A 15,289-nucleotide genomic window follows, 5' to 3' on the forward strand; every position below is an offset into this window, starting at 1 on the left:
CATGCATCAGGGAAGGGCAGACAAATAAGTAGTGGCAAATTTTTAAAGTGCTTCTACACAAATGCTAGGAGTCTGACTAAGATGGGTGAACTAGAGTACCTCGTATTAAAGGAGGAGATTGACATAATAGGCATCACTAAAACCTGGTGGAATGAGGAAAATCTGTGGGACACAATCATACAGGGATATAAAATATATCGAAAGGATAGAGCAGGCCGGGTGGGTGGCGGAGTGGCACTGTATGTGAAAGATAATGTAAAATCAAATTAAATAAAAATATTAAATCAACATGTTCCATAGAATCACTATGGATAGTAATTATATGCTCCAATAATAAGAAATTAGCAGTATATTACCAACCACCTGACCAGGACAGCAATACTGACATTGAAATGCTGAGGGAGATTAGAGAGGCTACCAAAATAAAGAACTCTACAATAACGGGGGATTTTAATTATCCCCATATTGACTGGATACATGTGACCTCAGGAAGAGAAGCAGAGAGAAAATTTCTCAATGGCTTAAATGACTGCTTCTTGGAGCAGCTGGTGCAGGATCCCACAAGGGGAGAGGCAATTCTCGATTTAGTCCTGAGTGGAGCACAGGATCAGGTCCAGGAGATAACCGTTACAGAACGCTTGGGAATAGTGACCATAATATAATATTTAACATTGCTCAGGTGAGAAGAACACCTCAGCAGTCCAGCACACTGGCATTTAATTTCAAAAAGGGGAATTACACAACAATGAGGAGGTTAGTTAAACAGAAATTAAAAGGCACAATAACTAGAGCCAAATCCCTGCAAGCTGCAAGGAAACTTTTTAAAGACACCATAACAGAAGCCCAATTTAAATGTATACCCCAAATTAAAAAACATAGCAAGAGACCTAAAAAAGAGTCACCGTGGCTTAACCACCATGTAAAAGAAGCAGTGAGGGACAAAAAGGCATCTTTTAAGAAGTGGAAGTCCAATCCTAGTGAGATAAATAGAAAGGAACATAAACATTGTCAAATCAAGTGTAAAAATGTAATAAGAAAAGCAAAAAAAAAAAAAGATTTTGAGGAACAGCTAGCCAAAAACAAAACAAAAAAAGACAATGTTTTTTAAGTACATTAGAAACAAGAAGTCTGCTAAAAAACCTGTGGGTCCCTAAGATGATCGAGATATAAAAGGAGCAATCAAGGTTGATAAAGCCATTGTGGAGAAACTAAATGATTTCTTTGCTTCAGTCTTCACAGCTGAGGACGTTAAGGAGATTCCCAAATCTGCACCGTTCTTTGTGGGTGATGAATCTGAGGAACTGCCCCGGATTGAAGTGTCATTAGAGGAGGTTTTGGAACAAATAGAAAAACTTAATGTTAACAAATCTCCAGGACCAGATGGCATTCATCCAAGGGTTCTAAAAGAACTCAAATGGGAAATTGCTGAGCTATTATCTGTGGTTTGTAACCTATCCTTTCAATCGGTTTCCGTACCTAATGACTGGAAGGTAGCCAATGTGACACCAATATTTAAAAAGGGCTCTAGAGGTGATCCTGGCAATTACAGACCGGTAAGTCTAACTTCAGTACCGGGCAAATTAGTTAAAACAATAGTAAAGAATAAAATTGTGAGGCATGTAAAAGAACATAATTTGTTGGAAAAAAGTCAACATGGTTTCTGTAAAAGGAAATCATGTCTTACTAATCTGTTAGAGTTGTTTGAAGGGGTTGACAAACATGCAGACAAGGGGTAGTAGACAACATGCAGTAGATATAGTATACTTAGATTTTCAGAAAGCCTTTGACAAGGTCCCTCACAAAAGGCTCTTGTGGAAAATTACATGGCCATGGGATAAGAGGGAAGGTCCTTTCTTGGATTGAGAACTGGTTAAAAGATAGGAAATAAAGGGTAGGAATAAATGGTAAATTTTCAGATTGGAGAGGGGTAACTAGTGGTGTCCCCTAAGGGTCAGTCCTGGGACCAATCCTGTTCAACTTATTCATAAATGTTCTGGAGAAAGGGGTAAGCAGTGAGGTGGTAAAGTTGGCGGATGATACCAAATTGTTTAGGATAGTCAAGATAGAAGCAGACTGTGAGGGACTCCAAAAAGATCTCTCAAAACTGAGTGATTGGGCAACAAAATGGCAAATGAAATTTAATGTGGATAAATGTAAAGTAATTCACAACGGGAAAAATAACCCCAACTATATGTACAGTATGATGGGGACTAATCTGGCTATGACTAATCAGGAAAGAGATCTTGGAGTTATCGTGGACAGTTCTCTGAAAACTTCCACACAGTGTGCAGCGGCGGTCAAAAAGGCAAATAGGATGTTAGGAATTATTAAGAAAGGCATAAAAAATAAGACACAGAATATCTTACTGTCCCTTTATGAAACTATGGTACGCCCACATCTTGAATACTGTGTACAGATGTGGTCTCCTCACCTCAAAAAAGATATTTTGGCCTAGGAAAGGATTCAGAAAAGGGCAACTAAAATGATTAGGGGTTTGGAATGGGTCCCATATGAAGAGAGGTTAAAGTGACTGTGACTTTTCAGTTTAGAAAAGAGGAGACTGAGAGGGGATATGATAGAGGTCTATAAAATCATGAATGGTGTGGAGAGGGCGGATGAAGAAAAGTTATTTATCAGTTCCCATAATAGAAGAACTAGAGGACACCAAATGAAATTAATGGGGAGCAGGTTTAAAACTAATAAAAGAAAGTTCTTCTTCACACAGCATATAGTCAACCTGTGGAACTCCTTGCTAGAGTAGGCTGTGAAGGCTAGGACTATAACAGAGTTTAAAGAGAAGCTAGATAATTTCATAGAGGTTAGGTCCATAAAAAGCTATTAGCCAGGGGATAGAATTGGTGTTCCTGGCCTCTGTCAGAGGCTGGAGAGGGATGGCAGGAGACAAATCGCTTGATCATTGTCTGCGGTCCACCCTCTCTGGGGCGCCTGATGCTGGCCACTGTTGGCAGACAGGATAGTGGGTTAGATGGACCTTTGGTCTGACCCAGTACGGCTGTTCTTATGCTCTTATGTACAGAGGCATGGACTAGCTGATTTTGCAAGGCTCCTTCCAAATCTACCTTTCTATATTTATATATGTTTCCACGTTACACTCATGTTTGATGAGGGACAAGGTCCTTTGTCACTTTCTAGTGTATGAACATTCTGTTTTAGTTTGAATCATTAAAGTTCCTTAGTAGCCCTGAATATAGATATGCTGGTAACAACATTCTAAATCTTGTAGTTGAAATGCAGGAATTCATTATTGTATTTTCTCTTAAATAAACTGAAACTATTGTATCTCATGTGGCAATGTAAACATATGCTCAAAAATACTAGTTAATTTGATTACTTTTGTGTTTTCAATCGTTTGTATTTATGGGCTGACAGAAGTCTTCCAGCTTCTTTGTTAATGGATGATAAATCACTTGGGTTTATAGTTTTAAGTTTATACTGTGCCATTGTCAGACTTTGACTTCAATTAGATATGATAAGGTAAATGCTCAGTAGTAATATGTTTCTGAAGCATTAAGAAAACTCTAATTTAGGTTTTTATTATTTGCATGTGTATTTTGTGTGTGATAATTATTTTATTTTGCAATTAAAAATTCTTTCAACTTCTTGGAAACAACGAAGTATAAAATACCATTATGAAATTGTACAGACTTCGATGAAAATATGTAACATGACCTTCTTAATTTATTTTCATTACCCTCATAGAAAAGCAATCACAACAACCTGAATTAGAGCAAGATTATATCAGTTTAGCCTCTTGCAATTTTAAGGGTTTAACTGATACCTTTTTATGGAGGGCTTTTATACCCTTGGAAAACAGAACACTTGAAACTGAATGTGATTTGTAATTAACTACAAATGATTTTGATATTGTACCTAGCATGCCACAGCCACAGTTAATTTCTTGATCTCAGCAACCCAAATATTGGAACACTTTCCTTGGGACTTGGATCCCACATGATGTGACATATTAGACCTGCTCCTGTTCACCTTAAATGTAATCACAAAGCTTGCTTGCTTTTATCATTTGTTTACAAATAGTGAGTCAAGTTAAGATTGCGGCCCCCTCATCATAGATGTAAATCTGAGTTCGAGAGAAACTACCATATGCCCAGGGCCGAACAAGAAGTCTATGGCAGTACCAGGAATTAAACCCCCATCTCCTTAGTCCCAGTTCCACATCCTAACTATAAATCTGTCCTTTTCCGAAGTCTCTTTTCCCTCCACTTGGGACTATTCTCATATGTTCAACACAGCCTACATCAGAGAAAATAAGTGCAAAATGTGTTCCTAGTACTCTTGGGAACTCTTGTTGTTACGGGCAATCCTTTCTCTAGCAGCACTCTAGAATACTGCTCCACACACAGCAGGACTGATAGCCACTGCGGATTTCAGGGCAAGGTGTGGGAAGGGGCCAGCTCTGGTGGAGCCTCAGGAGGAAGAGGCAGCCAACCCTCAGCATTGCGTAGGGCTGTGCTGCTGGCCTCCCTTACCCCAGCTCTGAGCCCCAGGGTGTGCCTAGCACAGCGCTCTGGCAGTGATTCAAAGGGGTCAGGGGCTCCATACGCTGTTGCTGAGTGAGTAGCAGCATTTGCATCTTGGAGTCTCAGGTCCCTTAAACTCACCAGGCCCTGGGGCAGCTACCCTGTTTGTCTTCCCTGTCGACGGTCTGGTCCACACAATACATTTTATGAGGGAGCTGGCTAGAAAGGGAAAGACTGGAGTTCTGTAAATCATGAGGAAGTTCTAATTCAGATATCCAGCACATGGCAGGCACTCTATCACTATGTTCTTCTGTCTGTGGCAGTCAGGGCTACCACAATAATCTTACTGACTGTAAGTAAAGTGTGTATTTTTATAGATATTAAAGAGCTGTATCTATTCTTAGTACAGTCACTGCATTACATTAAGATCCCCTTACCCTATGATTACTAATGTGGTAATATACCAGCTGAAAATTCCTTTCTTTCCATTGATTTCCTGCAATTTTTTGTTGCTGTTTTTTTTTTCCATATTAAAATTGAAGATCTAAACTACCATCAACATTTTAATAAAATCTCACAGAAATATATACTCCATTTGGCCACCTAATGTTGGTCTTTTATTGCAGCCACCCCCAAAATGAAGGAAACAGAAGGATTCAAATGTATTTATGGCCACAATATTATGTATGTGGAACAGAGATGTTTGTGACTCTGTGTGAGAGGAAGATCAATACCGTAATCTGTAAGTTTCTAAATGTGTTTTACTGCATATTGTCTGGAATGTTTTATAAAGGGCTGGGGAATAGAGTGAGCTACAAGTTAGTGATTACCTATCATGCTGCCTCCTGGGATATGTTAAAGCTTTCAGAATGCAGTCGAGGGACAGCAGATTTTAAAATACAATGCTGGGAATTTTTTCCTGTGGGTGGGTGAGCAGTCAAAAGCAATAACCTCGTGTCTTAAGTTTTGATGCATGGGCTCTTCAACCTCTTTTTTTAATGACAAATTAATCTTGCATAATGCCATGAAAATCTTACATGTGCATTACAATCAGTACACTAAGTACCACTGGAAATTTGCTTTTGTTGCCACCAGTTTACATTCCTTTCATACTCTGCATGCTACCAGCACAATGGGAAAATGCACGCAATCAGATCTTGCAGTTCATAGAAAGTTAAAATGTACTTTATTCAGAGATCAGTCATTGGAACAACTGTGTTAATGAAAATGTATAGATTTTCATTATTTGCTTAATTTGCGCAGTTCATTTGTAATTGAATAGGCTTCGGTGGCACACAAAACCAGTTGTAGCATTACAATTGTAACATAATTACCATAAATTATCAACATATAGTGTTCACAACTGGGGGGTTAGAAACTTAATATAACCTAGTGTTTCAGCATCAAAACCTAGAAATTCAAGTAGCTGTGAAGTGTTTTTTATTTGTTTAAGAAATATATGGAATTCAAATTTGGACCTGTTACACAAAGCAGTCATAATATGCAATAAATCTTATATGGAATTTGTCAAATCTAGCAATTTGAGGAAAGGGGAATACTGAACCCTTTGTAAAGTCACTTACAATTCACTCAGCACTTGCTTCTAAAATGCATTGCCCCATTAAAAGTCAGTGCTTCTGATACTATTCTCTGAGAAGCCACTATAGTATTTAATTTCAATAATAACGTTTTGCTGGAAAAAATGTGAATTGTGTGAATAAGAACTGTTTGCCTTATTTAGAAAATGCTGAATATATAATTTATCAATTATCCAGATGAATCTTAACATTGAGGAATTCAGTCATCAAGCTATAAACTGTTTCCAATAAACAACTTCAGATAATAGTGCTGGTAAATGCACCTACTTTGGGGACAGATAACATAGACATGCATTTCCTACAGACAAGAAAAAGAAATAGTGAAAAAACTGGAGCTCTCTTGAGACAGATGAACTCAAGTTGAAGTAAATTCACTCTGTGATTTGGAAAACAATTGAAAACGTAAGTAGGAAAAACCTTAGCAGAATTATTTTCACCACTTTGGAAATAAGAGGCACAAGTAGATCAAAGAAAATACCTACATAGCCCCTTTAATTGTTAAGAGAAAGTTAGGAATAGTCATTTAGGAATAGTCAACATAAATTTACACATAGCAATCATGCCTAACCATGAAAACTGTAGCTTTAGACATTTTATTTTAAGTTGAAAGGTAGGGCAGTAAAGCACAGTAGAAACAGAAGAGATTGTACACTGATATAAAACTCACAATACCAAAAGATAAGGCATCAAAATAATACATGTAAGGCATGCGATCTTTCCATATCTCAGTCACATCCCTTCTATTCTGTGGGGAAAAAATAGTAAAATTACATAAGGCTAGGCAAAACAAACAAACAAACAAAAACTCCACAAGCAACAACCTTCAAATAAGCAGAAGAGACAATATTCATGCTTTCCATATTGAAATGAATAATCAGCCTACCAAATATGAATATATTCTCACTATCTTTTTTCCCTATTATTACTATCCTCCTTTTGAGAAATACCTCATTCAATTATAATCTTCACTCCTCAACCACATTGCTATCATCTACTACTTTTCCCTGCCTTTCTTCTCTGATTTTAATGTGTTGCTCCCTCTTTCAATCCTTTTCTCTCATTTACAGTGAATTCAACTACAACTCTGTTGACCTGTGTAATGGACAGCAGGGTGTGTCTAGACTGCCAAATCTTGCCGCCTGTCTACACTGGCCGCGAGTATTTGCACAAGAACACTGACCTTGTACTGTACAAAATCAGTGCTGCTTGAGCAAATACTCTGATGCTCCCGCTCAGGGTTAAGCCCTCTTGCACAAGTGTTTTTGCGCAAGAGGGCCTGTGTAGACAGCAACATTAATTTCTTGTGCAAGAAAGCCCCGATGGCTAAAATGGCCATCGGAGCTTTCTTGCACAGAGAGCGTCTACACTGGCACGGATGCTTTTACACAAAATATATGCTTTTGTGCAAAAGCATCTGTGCCAGTGTAGACGTTCTCTTGTGCAAATACTTTTAACAGAAAAACTTTTCTGTTAAAAGTATTTGTGCAAAATAATGCCAGTCTAGACGCAACCCAGGAGTGCTGACCAGCATCTGGTCACTAAGGCTATGTCTAGACTGCAGGCTTCTTTCGAAAGAGGCTCTTTCGAAAGCATCTTTCGAAAGAGCCTCTTTCAAAAGATCGCGTCTAGACTGCAGGCGGATCTTTCGAAAGAGAAATCCGCTTTTTCGAAAGAGAGCACCAAGCGAGTCTGGATGCTCTCTTTCGAAGACGGCCTCTTTATATTGAAGAACGCCTTCTTTCGAAAGAGGAACTTTCAAAAGAAGGCGTTCTTCCTCGTGAAACGAGGTTTACCGCCATCGAAAGAAAAGCCGCGTTCTTTCGAAATAATTTCGAAAGAACGCGGCTTGAGTCTGGATGCAGGGGAAGTTTTTTCGGGAAAAGGCTACTTTTCCCGAAAAAAACCCTGAGTCTGGACACGGCCTAAGGGGTTAAACTCAGGTAGCTACTAAATGTGTTGACCAGGAGGCCTAGAGAACCAATTGAGATAGAATATTGAAATTTGAATTGGAGAAAGATTCCTTCAATGTGTTCTTTAGCTACATCAAGACTGGAGGCTATTTGCGCAAGAAGCTTTTGTCAGAAGAGATCTTCTGCAAAAACTTCTTGCGCAAGAGCGTATCCACACTGCAAAGCCACATAAAAAATGATGGGCTTTTGTGAAAGAGAGCGTCCACGCTGCATGGATGCTCTCTCGAAAGTAAGCACTGATTGGTGTGCACAGAATGGTCACCAGGGCACCTGTGCTTTTTCCTCTTTCCTCTTTTTGTGCAAAAAACCCCTCTTCCCCATCCACACATGCCTTTTTTGCAAAAGAACTCTTTCGCAAAAAGGCTTCTTCCTCCTAGAAAGAGGAATACCAATTGCTCAGAAACTCCTCTGTTCTTTCAATTTACTGTCAATTTACTGTCGAAAGAACATGCTTCCAGCGTGGATGAGCTGCAAGTTTTTGTGGAAAAATGGCAGTTTTTCTGCAAAAAATCTGTAGTGTAGACATAGTCTTTGTGGGGAAGAGAAAAACCAGGAGCTGAGAGAGACAGAATAATTTAAACCCAGCTACTGTGCCTCCAAGGAATTTGGAGCATAAGAGTGGACTGAACAAAGAAGAGACTGGAATTAAGTAGAAGGGGGAAAAAAGTGAATTTAGTCACGTTTAGGGTATTTTCCCTGTATTTTCTAGTTTGGTTTGAACTGCTCTATGAGAATCTATGCCTCCCCTCCCCAGTTACCATCTAGCATTGTGCCCAGAGACTTTTCTCTATTTTTAATTTATCTTCCTTACTCTATACCATCTAGCAACCAAATATGCTTTATCAAGTTTATCTTTTTTGTAATAAAAATCATTTTTTTAAATAAATAAATTTAAATGCCGGAGTGAGGAACAGTCCTGACAACCTGTTTGACTCTAAACCTCACCCTCCGCACACTTCCCTTGTATGAAATACCACCCTGTATCATTTAGTCAAAAGGGCACTCAGCTGACTGCTTCACCAAGCAGCTCACTGTTCTAGCTTCAGACTCTTGATGCCTATCACTTAATCTCCCTCAACATTGTGCCTCCACCCAGTGCCCCTATTGGCTCCACCACAGTGTCTTCTGACCTCCCAGCCAGTGAGTAATGTGTGAGACTTTCATCATCTTCAACCTCCCCTCTTCCTTCATTTTTGGGAACTCATTTGTTCCTTCTTTCCACTCTTCTGTCCTCCTTCCTTCATTGCATTTCTCTTTCCAACCACAATGTCTGCTCTTGTAACACCCTCATCAGTGAATGGCTTTGGAGAAACCATGTAGGCCTCCCATGGTAAAAGTTATTCCTCTCTTTAGTTCTGCCATCTGATACCACTGGGAGACCCATTTTGATCCTTGGAATTCACCTTTAAGATGTATATAGGATGTGTGGGGTGCCTGCTGGTTTACCTGTATTAAGGTGGAGCTGCTATTCCCAGGCCCGTCAACATAGGGGTAAAGGTGATAGTTGTCCCAGGGCCCAGCAATTCAAAAGGGCTCAGGGCTCCAGCTGCCAACACCACTACTACAGCAATGATGGAATTTAGAGCTCTGGGCCCATTAAATCACCGCAGGAGTACTGCCATGATGTGAAGACCACTCTGGGAGAGACCCAGCATGGCGCGCTCCAGACAATACTGAGGGCTGGCTGCTCCTGCCCTGCCCCTTCCACCCAAACCACTGCTCCTTCCAGGAGTGTGGAGCCAGCCTCTTCATCCTTGCTAGGGGCCTGGCAAAGCTGTGTGCCCTGCTAGCTATTCTTCTTATGCAAATGTGTGGGGTATTGGTGCCACAACCCTCTGTTTAAATAAATATGTAAACAAACCAGCCAGCACTGCTGCCTGCAGCTCGAGAAATAAGAAACTCCAAGAGAAAGGTTCTCAAAACTCACCTTCCCCTATAATAAAAGAGAACTGAGACACAATTCAGTTCTTTGAGTGCTCCTGGGAGGGGGAGGGGGGGGCACCAAAGCTATATGCTGACACTTACTAATGGTTCATAATAGTACCAGAATATATATGGGACAGAAGAAAGAGTCTGCACAAATAACCACTGTCAAATGAGTATGTAAATCATGTAAATCATTTCCATATCCCAATAGAGATAAGTCAATCTAGAAAGGATGACGTCTGGTGAAGTGCAGGGTCCTACTCATTAACCAAAACTGAATAAATGAAGAACCCTGCCAGAGATTAAAGAATGAGCCAATTTTACTACATGCCATCAGGATCAATAAATATAAGAGATTTAGTGGTTGATGTTGTAGCATTTTTTCTTGCATTGCATGCACTGACTGCCAAAATTCTGCTCCCATTTCTGTAGTGCAACCTTCCCCACAATTCTGCTATCTAGACAATTTCTGTGAAGGCGTAAGATGGATAAGAATAGGCCAAACCCTGGCATTCAAGTAGGCTGTGTCTACACTGGCAAGTTTTTCCGGAAAATCATCTGATTTCCGGAAAAAATTGCCAGCTGTCTACACTGGTCGCTTGAATTTCCGGAAAAGCACTGATGATCTAATGTAAATTCATCAGTGATTTTCTGGAAAAACTATGCTGCTCCCATTCGGGCAAAAGTCTTTTTCCGAAAGACTTTTGCCCGAAAGGGCCAGTGTAGACAGCATAGTTCTGTTTTCCGCAAAAAAAAAAACAATTGCGAAAATGGAGATCGGGGCTCTTTTGTGGAAAAGCGTGTCTAGATTGGCCACGGACGCTTTTCCGGAAAAAGTGCTTTTGCGAAAATGCTTTTAACGGAAAACTTTTCTGTTAAAAGCATTTCTGGAACATCATGCCAGTGTAGACGTAGCCGTAAAGTTCTCATTATCATCTCATTACAGTTGACAGAGACTCAATGATTTATAAAGGTAGAATAAGCCATTGTGGTCATCTAATCTGATCTGCATACACAGGGCACACAATTTTACCTACCACATGTACTCATTCACTTGACTGTTCATTTATAAACCTTCCCCAAAAGGGAGAGGTAAAAATGGCAAAAAACATTGGCTCCTGGCCCATCAGAGTAAGCCGCTGGTGGGCTGGAAAGTTTTGTTTACCTGTTGTCCTCAGACATATAGCCCCTCAGCTGCCAGTGGCCACGATTTGCTCTTCCTTGTCAATGGGAGCTGGGAGAGGTACATACTGGCTGCCATATCCCACAACTCCTATTGTCAGGAACAACAAACCACTGCTACTGGAAACTGTGGTTCTCCATGCCTGCATATGCTTCAGGTAAGCAAAACATCCTGATCTGCTATTGATGACTGCCGATCTACAGTGAAAATATATTAGCTATTCAATTCATTAGATCTTAAAATCATCAACTTTTGTTCTAACCTATTGATTAGCCAACCCCTGTTCTTCGATGCTTCACTTTTTTACAAAAAATTGTATATACTCCTTTATAAACCAATATCAGGGCCGGATTAAGGGGGGGCTAGCTGGGCAGCTGCCTGGGGTGCCAACCAATGGGGGGTGCCTGATGGCAGCTGTAAGGGGTGCTATGCACCTGGCTGCACACTGCCCCTTAGAGCTGCCATCAGGCTTTGCGCACCCGGGGCCGGGGGCCATGCGGTGTCCCTTAGAACTGCAATCAGGTGCAGCTGTAAGGTGCGCAGTGCGCCGGGGGGAGGGGCTTTCAAGTAGGAATAAGGGATCCTCCAGAAAAGGGCTTATTTTCTGGAAAATCGCGTCTACACTGGCGCTTTTCTCTGGCAAAAACCCCGAGCCAGAAAAAAGCGGCAGCCATGTAAATGCAATTGCCGCAGGGGATATTTAAATCCCCCGTGGTTTTGCAATTCCCAAGTGTCTCATTAGCATCCCTTTTCCGGAAAGGGATGCCAATGTAGACACAGCCCTCATGTAAGCATTCAAAATAGGGTTTAAATGGGATAAATATGGTACTCAGAAGAAATTGTTATAGGTATAATTGGAGAACAGGAGAAATATTTAAACATTTTTCAAAAGCCAATACAGTAGATGCTCATTAGTAGCAACATATTGGTGCACTTTTGCTATATTGTTTCTAATGCTAGGTATACACTGCAATGGTACGTCAGAAATAGAAACGCAATTTGTGGTACACAAATTGCATATCTTTTTCCGCTATATGTCTAAAGAGACTTTCCAAAATTCAGCACATTTACACAGTGCCAAATTTCAGAAAAAAGTGCTCTTTCAACACATCTCTTATTCCTCATAAAACAAGGTTTACAGGGATGATTTTTTTTCCAAAAAAAGTGGACACATTCCTTGGACACAGCATTGCTTTTCCAGATACCTGAGGTATCCTGGAAAAGCAGTGCAGTTTAGACATAGCTTTAAGTGACTTTTGCTTTTATGGAGAGTGTAGGCAATTGTCTGGGTATGCCAAAAGAAGGACAGGAGACATTTGCTATGGGTTTAATCAGGCCACATATTTACTATTAGATGTCTGGGACTAGCCAGCAGAGAACATGTACAGTGCAGGTAACCTTCCTTTGTTTTCTGCCATAATTGACCTGGCGGGGTGGGTGGGTGGGTGGGTGTGTGTGTGTGTGTGTGTGTGTGTGTGTGTGTGTGTGTGAGAGAGAGAGAGAGAGAGAGAGCCTTTACTAGCTCCCTCCCACGCACACACATTCCACTGAGGCCCCTCAAGCAGATACATTGTTGGGACCTTACAGTCCCAGGGAGAAGGCTTCACCAACTCCCCTCTTTCCATCCAGATTCAGCAAATCCATTACCAAGACCCCACCAATCATCTCCCTCATCAAAGAGGTAAAGTGAACTATAATGATTGGGTGCGGGGCATTGGCTCCAGGCCATATCAATTATAGAAATCCCCAGCTACTGTCAGTCTCTCAATTACCAAGCACCTCTCCTCAAATCCTTTATCCATTTATCTGTTACTATATGCCTACTTTTATGGAGCAGCTGCATTGAACATCCACTGTACAGTTAAATAATGAGGTGCTCCATAACGCCTACCTCCCATCGTGTTCTGGATGAACAGGGCCCATCTGAATCTCATGCAAAATTTCTCTCTCAGCTCCAGTGCTGAGGACCTACATGGAATTCTATGAACTTACCTGATTGCTCTTTTTTAAACCTTGTATGCTACTCACCCTCATACAATGTAAACTTGACTTTCTTTTCTTTTTGTATGGCTATTTCTGATGTTATATAGTCTCACATTTTATACAGGATAGGGACTTAATCTTGAAAATGAGGAAATCTGTCTTTAAGTTAGATTACTACCAAGGTTTGTTATGATTTTAAATAAATGAGCAGAAAGTCACATATATGTGACCATTAAGTAGAGGGCAGGGAAAACAATCAATACAAATATTATAGTCAAAGGACAAATATTTACCATCTGTAAGATACTAGTAGTAGGAACCAAGCAAAATAATGTAGTGCTGGATGTAATATCTGTGGACTTGATTCATAATACTCTAATGAATTAGAAATACTGTAAATAGTACATCTTGTTTTATTTTGAAAAGCCCCGAAGGAAGAAGAACAAGGAGCAGAAAATCCACCATAACAACATCCAGAGGAAGAAGCTATGGGTAACAAGTTCTATAAACTAATATTTGATCAATGTTGATGAACTTTTGGGAGTCCTGAACATCATCTTCAGTGGTCTCCCTCAACTTACACCAGTATCAGGCAGTCCCATTTATAAGCAACCTGTTTCAATGAGACCTACTGTGCAGCTCTGTCACCTTTTAGCTTTGTGAATTGACTGAAAACACGCGACAGCGAGGGGATACAACATTTATCAAAATTTTAAATAATCTTCTGGAGGAAAAACTCACGCAAGAACGACTAAATATTTTACTGCATAAATGTGAGGAAAGCAAACAAAAAGGGGACTTTTCACCCAGAAAAGCTTTGAGAATCATACCAACTTGTAAAATGGTAGGCAACCACAATAATCAAGTTATGTCAACTTTAGACAATGCGAACCTCCAAATGTTCACAATCACAGAGCAAGATACTCTCATTGAGCAGAAAAGACGAGTGCCTAATCTTTATCAAGCTATCCCAATAACGATCAATCAAATGGCAGGCATTCCAAAGATAATTGTAGTACATGTAGGTGTTAAAGTTATGCTTTAGTACTATGTTGATCAAGCAAAAGGCTTGGTCAATGGCAAAATTGGCACCATCACCAATATAATATGGTCCTACTTCTGCCACTACCAAATTCACAAAACCGATATCCCTAAAGCTGAAATTGAATTAGAAGGTGATGTCGCAAAGCACATCATCGAGCCAATAACATATCAATTTCAAGTGAATTTTGGGTATGACTTGGTGGAGCAGCGAATGCTTCCAATCATCCATGCTTATGCAATCACTGTCCACAAACTACAAGGGACCACGGTGGACAGAGCAGTTGTGAACCTTGGCTCTCAATAGTTTGCACTAGCTCAACCATTTATTGTGCACAGTCGAGTCTCTTCTTTGGAAAGCATAGAGATCGATGAAATTGATCCAAACAAAATCATGGGCGACAATGTTTGTCAAAAAACTCCTTAGAAGAATTATAGCGTCTTTGAAGCCTTCCTCCTTTTAACCAACAAAACGATTGATCACCTCAATTACTTTATCCTTGTCTTAAACACAACTGATTTTAATTAAAAATGTAATACCTAGTGCAAAAAGCATTTTGTAAAACAGCCTAGCTCAACATACATAAACATATTAAAACAAACCTTGGAGTTTTTATTAGTTTAAACACACTAGATTTAAGACCTAAAAAAACAACAAAATAAAAAAAAATAAAAAAGACAATCTTTCTAAAAGTGCACCAAAAGACTAAAAATAATTTTCAAAAGTACACCAAAAAGTCAAAAATAAAATTTTAAGCTAGCAATGTAGGAGAAAGGTTGTATGGCTAACAGTTAGCAAGTATCTTGAATCATTCTCCTACAATCTTTCTCCTACATTGCTAGCGTAAAACTTTACTTTTGACTTTTTGGTGTACTTTTTAAAAAAATATTTTTAATCTTTTGGTGTGCGCTTTTAGAAAGATTGTCTTTTTAAAAAGTTGTTTTAATATTTTTTTTATTTTGTGCTTACACCCTGGATTAGAAACAGAGGGATACAATTTGCAATGCTTATGTAAACAAATTCATGCTTACATGAACCAGAGAACTCAATGGAATGACTCACATAGGTAAGTACTCAGAATTGTCACT

General features: G+C 39.7%; 1 long non-coding RNA gene across 1 annotated transcript in view; it reads left to right on the forward strand.

The window, feature by feature from the left end:
* The window catches only part of LOC102452250 (uncharacterized), a 108,521-nt gene extending 93,729 nt beyond the window's left edge, over window positions 1-14,792 (forward strand). The window contains exons 3-5 of the long non-coding RNA XR_012906806.2: window positions 5,126-5,241; window positions 6,275-6,499; window positions 13,586-14,792. This is a non-coding gene — a long non-coding RNA (uncharacterized LOC102452250). The remainder of the gene's footprint in view (window positions 1-5,125; window positions 5,242-6,274; window positions 6,500-13,585) is intronic.
* The last annotated feature ends 497 nt before the right edge of the window (window positions 14,793-15,289 follow it).

This window comes from Pelodiscus sinensis, chromosome 12 (assembly GCF_052426305.1).
Source record: "Pelodiscus sinensis isolate ZL-2025 chromosome 12, ASM5242630v1, whole genome shotgun sequence".
In the NCBI taxonomy this organism is placed as follows: Eukaryota; Metazoa; Chordata; order Testudines; family Trionychidae; genus Pelodiscus; species Pelodiscus sinensis.